This window comes from Papaver somniferum, chromosome 10, assembly GCF_003573695.1.
Source record: "Papaver somniferum cultivar HN1 chromosome 10, ASM357369v1, whole genome shotgun sequence".
Taxonomy (NCBI): Eukaryota; Viridiplantae; Streptophyta; class Magnoliopsida; order Ranunculales; family Papaveraceae; genus Papaver; species Papaver somniferum.
In genome coordinates this window covers 158,284,210-158,292,218 of record NC_039367.1, presented here as the reverse complement: position 1 = coordinate 158,292,218, position 8,009 = coordinate 158,284,210, and the positions used below count along the sequence as shown (strand labels likewise).

The window sequence follows — 8,009 nt, the reverse complement described above, 5'->3', positions numbered from 1 at the left end:
ATAGTCGGCATGTTCTTCATCCGTAGACCTTGCCGACTTTTCATATTTTCAGAACTGAAAATGTTGATTCCTTCTATAATTTTGAGTATAAAATTGCTCAGCAGCTCTACAATCCCATATTTATAAGTGTTTGGGTAGTAAGATTAGCCATTTCCGTAACAAGTAGAATTCTTAAAACAAAAAAAGAAAAACAAAAAAAAAATCTACTCACATCCATGAGTTCAATCTAATATAAAACATAATTTCAAAATTTTAATCAACTAATTAACTAATTTAATTAATTATCCTAATCACATTTATTAGTGTTAATTAATCAAGGATAGATTAGCCATTTTTGTAAATATGTGGATAAGGGGTTTTGTGTTTTACTTTAAAATGCTTATTTTGTCTCACTTGGTATACTCTAATTAATTTGGGCATACCCTAATCAAACCAGGTTTAATATCCACGTAAAAATTTCTTAAAGAATGTTATTACTATGTAAAAACCACTGATGGAACTTTTGTTACCATAGAACCTCTTACCTTGTTATCTTTTTTTCTTTCTCTTTCCGAAGCATGAAGAGAGCTTGGTGTGCTGATGCAATCCCCATTACCATTTTGAAACCATCTTCACATGTTTAAATGAACTTAACTTGGGTATTCATTGTCAGATTGATCACTCTATGACAATGACGGAGCCGGGATTTCAAAATAGGGGTCCTAATCTTTCTATTTTTTCTGATGCACCTAAATCAGCACGTGTGTGCTTTTTGTATTTGGTGATTAGAAGAAAACAGAAAAGAGGCCAATTCGTAGTTATGAGATCAATGTAATTCGGATATGTATAATATAAAATATGCGTAAAAAGTAGACGGCCCATATGCCCAGAAAAGTGTAATGCATGGTTCAAGTGGACTAAGTAAAGAATTACCATGGTTGAAATGGAAGGAAACCATTTACACCCGAAACTAACAGAAATATCCTTTAAACACATCTTCTATCAAGATTCAAGACATTGCCTTCTTAATAAGCTTACCTTCTATCAAGAGCGAGAGTATGAAACTGATAGGGAAGAGATGCGCCCCCGAGAAAGACAATGGTGGCATAGATGTAGAGGTGTAAATTGGGTTGTGCTAGCACGAGCACATCCCAGCAAATCACGTTAAAATCGGAGCCCAGCCTAACCCAGCACGTGATTTAGCCCAACACGTCCCAGCATGTTAGTTTTGTGGGTTGTGCTGGGTTAGCCTAATCAGCACAGTAGCACAACACAGCACGCGACACGGATAAGCACGTGGCCAGCCCAGCACAACACGTTAAGAAAGCACGTCATAACATGCACAAATACATAATATAACAAGATATGATACATCAAATTTTGTGTATATTTCACAAAAAAGTCACTATTCTAGCTAGTTTCGGACATTTTATGTTGGCTTATTTTTATAACAACACATATAATACCTAACTATTTGGAAAATATATTTCAATATTGTTGTTATAATGTCATTACCTATATATACTTGACTAGAACATTAATTCACATGACAGTGATCCGATTTTATATTTGGTGTGATATTTCTTTTTATTGAATAAACTTGTTAATTTTACTTGAAATAAATTCTGAAAAAATTTCAAATTATATGTTGTCTATTTAAATATCGTGATAATATCCGACTTAATGTATACCATTAAGTGATATCAAATTGTTTATAGCACGTTTGCCAGCACGACACATCACGTTACGTGTTGTGCCAGTGGGCTGTGTTGTGCCTAGCTTTTGACTAGTAAAGCACAACACGACACAACACATTTAAATCGTTGGCACAACCCAACACGACACATGGCACGTGAAACACGCGACTTCGTGTGTCGGACTGTGCCGGGCCGACACGTTTTACACCTCTACATAGATGTCAGGTAAAGTCAGTTGAAGAGGTCTCCCGATGGAAACCAATGACTAAAACACAAAATTTGGATTTGGATTAAATTATGATGTTTTGGTGATCCCTTGGTCTTCCTCGAGGAGTGAAAGAAGCCTCAGTTAAGAAACTTCTTGGAGGCATTGTAACTAATTTTCATTTTTGTAAGCCAATCAAGGATTTGGGACCTAGCAATGAACTTTGGATAGAAAAATGAAAACCCATACACTCAAGAAGAAACTATAGGGATCGTTTAGTCTGCTTTGTATTAGGCTTGTATTTATATTGTTACTTACGCTGTTGCCCCCCACCCCCCCACCCCACCCCACCCCTCTTTTTTTTTTCTTTTTTTTTTTCGCAGATTCTGTGTTGTGTCAATTGTTAGCCTTCTCTTGTTGCGTTTAGAGTCCTGTCATGTTGAACTTGTTTTTTCCATTTGTACAAAATGTGAACCTTTTAGGCCTATTCCTGTGCAACATGTCAAAATATTCTATTTAGCATAACATGTATGGTAAATGAGTTGTGCTACTACAGTAAAACAGTTAAGTGATGGAATTCCTAGCGAGTGATATTATCAATAACGCTGGCAATAAAGTACATATTCCTTGATATAATATTAATATCGCTCGCTCTAGTGACTAGCACCAACGACCAGTTATTTCTCGCCTATCAATAGCTAATTTCAAAATTAAAGTTTTACACCAAAATATTTATACAAAAATTTCTCTTTTTCTCTCTTTCTAAATCTAAATTGTTTCAAAAATTCTCAAATGGAATGATTTCAAACCCAACTATATTTGGAAACACAACAAGATTTTTCTGGAGTAGTGATTGAAGGTGGTTTTAAGAAGATATATGTAATAGTTATAAAGAATTAGGTAAAAAGAAAAGAAGTTTTCAAGTGTTGGATATTAACCAACTCAAACCGGCAGCTAAGAAAAGGCAAAGAAGTGTTTAAGGAAAGAAAAATCAACGCAATATAAATTTCAAGGAAAAGAAGAAGATAAATAAAGGAAATTCCATTCATGAACGGATCGATTGGAAGTTATGTGAAATCAAGAAGATAAACAAGATGAAGAACATTGTCCCAGATTTTTATTTTTGAAGTCTATATTTTAAAATATAAACGTTAGATTATATTTGGGAAACACTTTTAAAATCTCAAAGAAACTTCTATATTGAAAGTCTTTTTCGTAGACGCGACGCCACTCCACCTGACACTTTTGTTCAATGTCCATCATGGTTTTACCATCCTCATATTTCTACCCGCTTTCATTAGTAAAGCAATATACTTAATAATTTTATTATGGATCACACTGAAGAGGTGACTCAACGCGCTTATGTCTCGCTTGCTGAGGTTCATCGTTTGTTCTTGAAATTTCCTAATAAAATTTTTCCCAAAATATTTGGGTTTTGAATGAAACTGCAAAGAAGAGAGTCTTCGTTAAAAAACCCTAATTGCTACAAATACATTCATGTTCCGCAATAGTAAATTCTGGTAACCGCCTTCTTATTCGACTTTGCACATTGGCTCGATTAGCGTACTCTTTGATTTTCGACAACATGTTTGTTTCCTATGAACTCATCCGTGTTCATTTTCAGTTATTCTCTTTGAAGAAATGGAAGAATAGTGAAAAGTATCGAAGATGTGCATGAGTGAGATTGAGAAATTTTAGAGAGATTTAAAAATTCAGATGCGAGTCAAAATGAATTTGAAGATGAGTATCTATAGTTGGGAGAAAAACTGCTGAGCGATGGTCTAGTCAACGGGTGATGAAAAGACCAGCGCTAAAGGTGGACTGACCAGCGAGTGATCTTTATAGTGATGGATATTTTATCGCTCGCTGGAATCTCCATCGTGTATAACTAAGTGGTATATTTGACATGTTGGCATTTTACTACTTTGACATGCCCACATAAAAAAAAAGGCCTTGGGATAGGGGAGGGGATCACTCTCGACCATGTTGTTAAAAATAGTGGTTCAGTATTCAAGGCCAATATAAAATCATCATATTTTTTGCTTTGGTCAATTTGGAAATTCTTGTGACCATAAAGTTACCCTTTTAGGGATGTTTTCTTGTCCCATATATCCCCCCCAAAATTTTATTTGCACATTTTTATTACCAATATTTTGAAATAACTGCTGAGACTAAATGGGAGAGAATCCCATATTTGGGAACTGCAGCATTACATAGACCAGCCTTAATCTAGTTTGGAAACAGACAAAAACACTTGGGTGTGAAGGTGGACATGTGTGGGATATCAATATCAGCAGTAACTAAATAATCGCCAATATCAACGGAAAAATAGTTCGATGGTAGCCTACACCGTTGATTCTAGGTATATCCATTTGCTTTTCTAAATTTTTCCAAGATACAACAGGCTGAAACTGTTGTAGATACGCTCTTAGGATTTAGTTTATCTGATTATCTTGGATGTTTTTCTTTCTTTAATCACGGGTGTTTAGACAAGGCCTCCCTGCAGCTAAATCATAGGGAAAGAATTCGTCTGTATGTCCCCTTATAAGAGCATCTTAGTTTCGTTGAAAGAATTCGGGAAACAAGATACACAAATAATGGAGTTGGTTAAACCTTAGGAGGCAGAAAGCCATAATCAGCCTGACAACCACCAGTAGGTTAAACCTTATGTCCTCTATCCAACATTGCGGGGCTTTTTTTCCCTTTCTTACTTTAGCTTAAGCTATAAAACTTATCCTGTCTGATCAAAATTTGCACGCTCTGTGAAATTCTCATAGGGACCTAAATTCGGATTCATAACCTAAAAACTAATTACCCCTCTCTCTCAAAACATGCATACTTTCCGCGTTGGGCCAAAATGTACCCGGTGATAAAAAAATCTTCCTTCTGGCGTAAATTATGCCCCAAAATTTGTCCGCTGGTCCTAGACACAAAATTTAGAGTGAACCCTGACTGTGCATCAAGGCCTATGAGCCTGGAAGACCAAAAATCTGCACTGACCCAAAATATTGAAATGGTGAGCGGAAAATCATACAACGAACGATTTCACGAAAATAAACTTCAGCAATTGATAATTCATCAGTTTTATTACGTACTAGCAATATTACATAAATAATTTGGAGTAATAAAATAGTCCTAAGCAATCATGCTGAAACAAAATTTTTCTCCAATACTATTGGCAGTACGACGGTTTTGCATTGAGGGATATCTTTAACAGTTGCAGTGGCAGTAATGCAATTTACCCTCAAGCTTGCAGTGCCCGTTATCTTTATTCCTGAAACAGCTGCTACTGCACAAAGATCTGCCCTCGCTTCATCATCTGGGTTACCTACGCGACAGCTACCGATGTGATTATCGGTACAACATTTGTAAATTTCTGCGTTTGCCACCATCATGCTGCTAATATCTGCTTAAATATGTGTTATTTCAAAACAAATTGATAAATGAACCCACGTATGGACTCAGAAAGCCAAATATTAAACATAAAATAAATGATGATTTGAGTTCAAAATTCATGAGCAATATTAACGGATCAACTATGATATGTTATAATTTGTATCATACTAACCTGAGCAAAAAACGATGAACATGACGAAGAAAGCAATAGCTGTTACTTTTCTGCAAGCCATTGTTATTAGTAAAATTGTATGTTAAAAATTTCTAAAATGTTCTGATGTTATTGTGGTGGGTGTAAAGTTCAGAGCTACCTTAATATACAACAAGTTCTGTAAACCCGTGCAAACACGGGCTAGTTTACCAACTGAACCAAAAAAAGAAGTGATACGTTTAATCCCTAAGAGCAACTGCAGTGGTGCGAGTATAACCAAAGACTAAAAAAAAGATCAAATTTGGGTTTAGTCCGTTATGTGGCGTAGTGGGAAAAGAGTATATTTGATCGCGCGTTAATATAAAGTTCGTCTGAACTTTCAAGCGTTGATAAAGATTACGCCTGGAATCAGGCGTTGATAAAGATAACGCCTGGGATGGGGCGTTTGCAAAGATTACGCCTGGAATCAGGCGTTAATAAAGATTACGCTCGGAGGAATTCAAACAAAAAATAAAATAAAAATAAAAAAAAAATAATAATGGGGTGGAGGTATAAAGCCCGCCCCATGTGATGGTGGTCTAATTGTGAGCTTGAGGCGTAATGTATATCAACGCCCACTAAAGGCGTTAAGTTTATCCCCGCCTGGTAGTCAGGCGTTAACTTTGTGTACGCCGCATGGGGCATACATTTAACCTCCGTCCGTTCCAGGCGAATTCTTTACGAACGCCCCTACATCAGGCGTTAACTTTACAAACGCTCGATGAATTGCGGACATTATATCAACGCCCGTTGTGTAGGCGGACATTATATAAACGCCCGACTATATTTGGGTTTGGTCTTGGTCGCCGACCAAATCATTCAAATTTTGATCGATAGTCCGTCCCACTACGCCTATACACTGGACCTAATATTTGGGTTTAGTCCTCCATTCACTACAACAAACAGACGCATTTATGACATTATTTTTGTAACATTATAAAAAGCGTCAAAAATAATATTCATTTGCAACGTATCATACGTTGAAGATATTTGCGTTACTTAAGGCCAAGGATAGCAGGAACATATGAACTTGCAACACCTACATTGGCGTGGTAAATAAAAATTAAATTAAATTTTAGAATAAAATCCTTTGAGATTTTTTTTTTGCCGTTTTTAAGTCCGTAAAAAATGATTTCTCAAAAAATATGAAGTTAAAAAATATTTTTTTATTATAAAAAATCTTACATGTTAATTATTTTTTCCATCCAAATCTTTCTTCTGATTGCTCCACATATTTCTTTCCGGAAAAAAGGAATTGGGTTAACAAGCAAGTGACCACATGCTAATCAAAAAATTACCACAATAAAATAAAAATGGACCACGCTTAAATCAAATAACCGCCCACTTCCCCTTTTGTTTCCCAAATATTCGTATGAGACAAAAGACTAGGCTTTCCATATGTAGAGTAAAATATCAATTAGTCATTCTTCTCTTTTTCCTTCTTCTATCTTCTAAACAGATGTCTTCAAAATATAGCCGCAACCACCACCATCAAATCTTCTTCTAGTAGATTCAAGATACTTCTCACACAGTAGAAGGAAATTCCTTTCTGTTTTCTCTTCTGTTTTTTCTGATTTTTTATGTATTTTGTACGGCTATATCACTGGTGCGACGGGACAACATTTCCATGGAGAAATTCGACAAAACTATGGATCTAACAAGGTAAGTTATTGATCTAACTGCACAGACTTTTAAACTTTTGATGATGTTTTTCTTTTCTTTTTTAGATAAAGATTTTGTGTTACTTAAAATTATTTACAGTTAGATTTAGACTTTTTTTTTTCCTAGATGTAATCAAGAATGCAAAGGGAGAACGATAAGAACACTCAAATTGGTATTCCTTCTCTGTTACTTTGGATTTATCAAAATCGCGATTGAATACATGGGCTTTTGTTTTCACTTTTTATCTCTGTATGTGGAATTCATTTTACAGGTAATGAAGACAACTAATCCTTCAAAGTGATGATCGACTTCAACTCAAAGAATAGATTCCAGATCTAGAGCAATAATTATGACGATTGGAAATTAAATTTTGTTGTATTGTTGAGAGAAACCAGTTTAGTTCTGAAATGTATGACAATTTGGTTTAACAACATGGCGAATTTTTGTCAAGGATTTTTTATTTAAATTGTATTTTTTTTTGTTTGAAGGCTAGTGTAATTTATGTTATTCTGGAATGTATGTGATCATTTTTAATCAGTTGTGTTCAAATTATTCAATGGCATAACTTTTGCTATTAACAGCACAATTTTATTTATCTTAGTACTCTCAATTATAAAAATGCGATTTATTAAGAAAAAAAAATTATCAAAATTAAAAATATCTAATAGTACACATTATCCAGTAATAAAATGATTTAAAAAAAAAAATTAAAAATAAAATAAAGAATAACTTACGTGGCATATGAATTATTTATGACATAAATACATAATTGCAATAGAAAAATTATGCTACAAAAGCTCCTCCGAATTTTCGACGCTTTTAGCGTCGGACAATGTATTTGCAACACCTCTTTTTATAACGCACAAACCGACAATTAAAA

General features: G+C 34.8%; 1 long non-coding RNA gene across 1 annotated transcript; it reads left to right on the top strand.

Annotated features, from left to right (window-relative positions):
• The first annotated feature begins 6,887 nt into the window (after positions 1 to 6,887).
• On the top strand, positions 6,888 to 7,663 carry LOC113317151. The gene is made up of 3 exons (XR_003343292.1): positions 6,888 to 7,129; positions 7,256 to 7,301; positions 7,401 to 7,663. It is a non-coding gene; the product is annotated as an uncharacterized LOC113317151 (long non-coding RNA).
• The last annotated feature ends 346 nt before the right edge of the window (positions 7,664 to 8,009 follow it).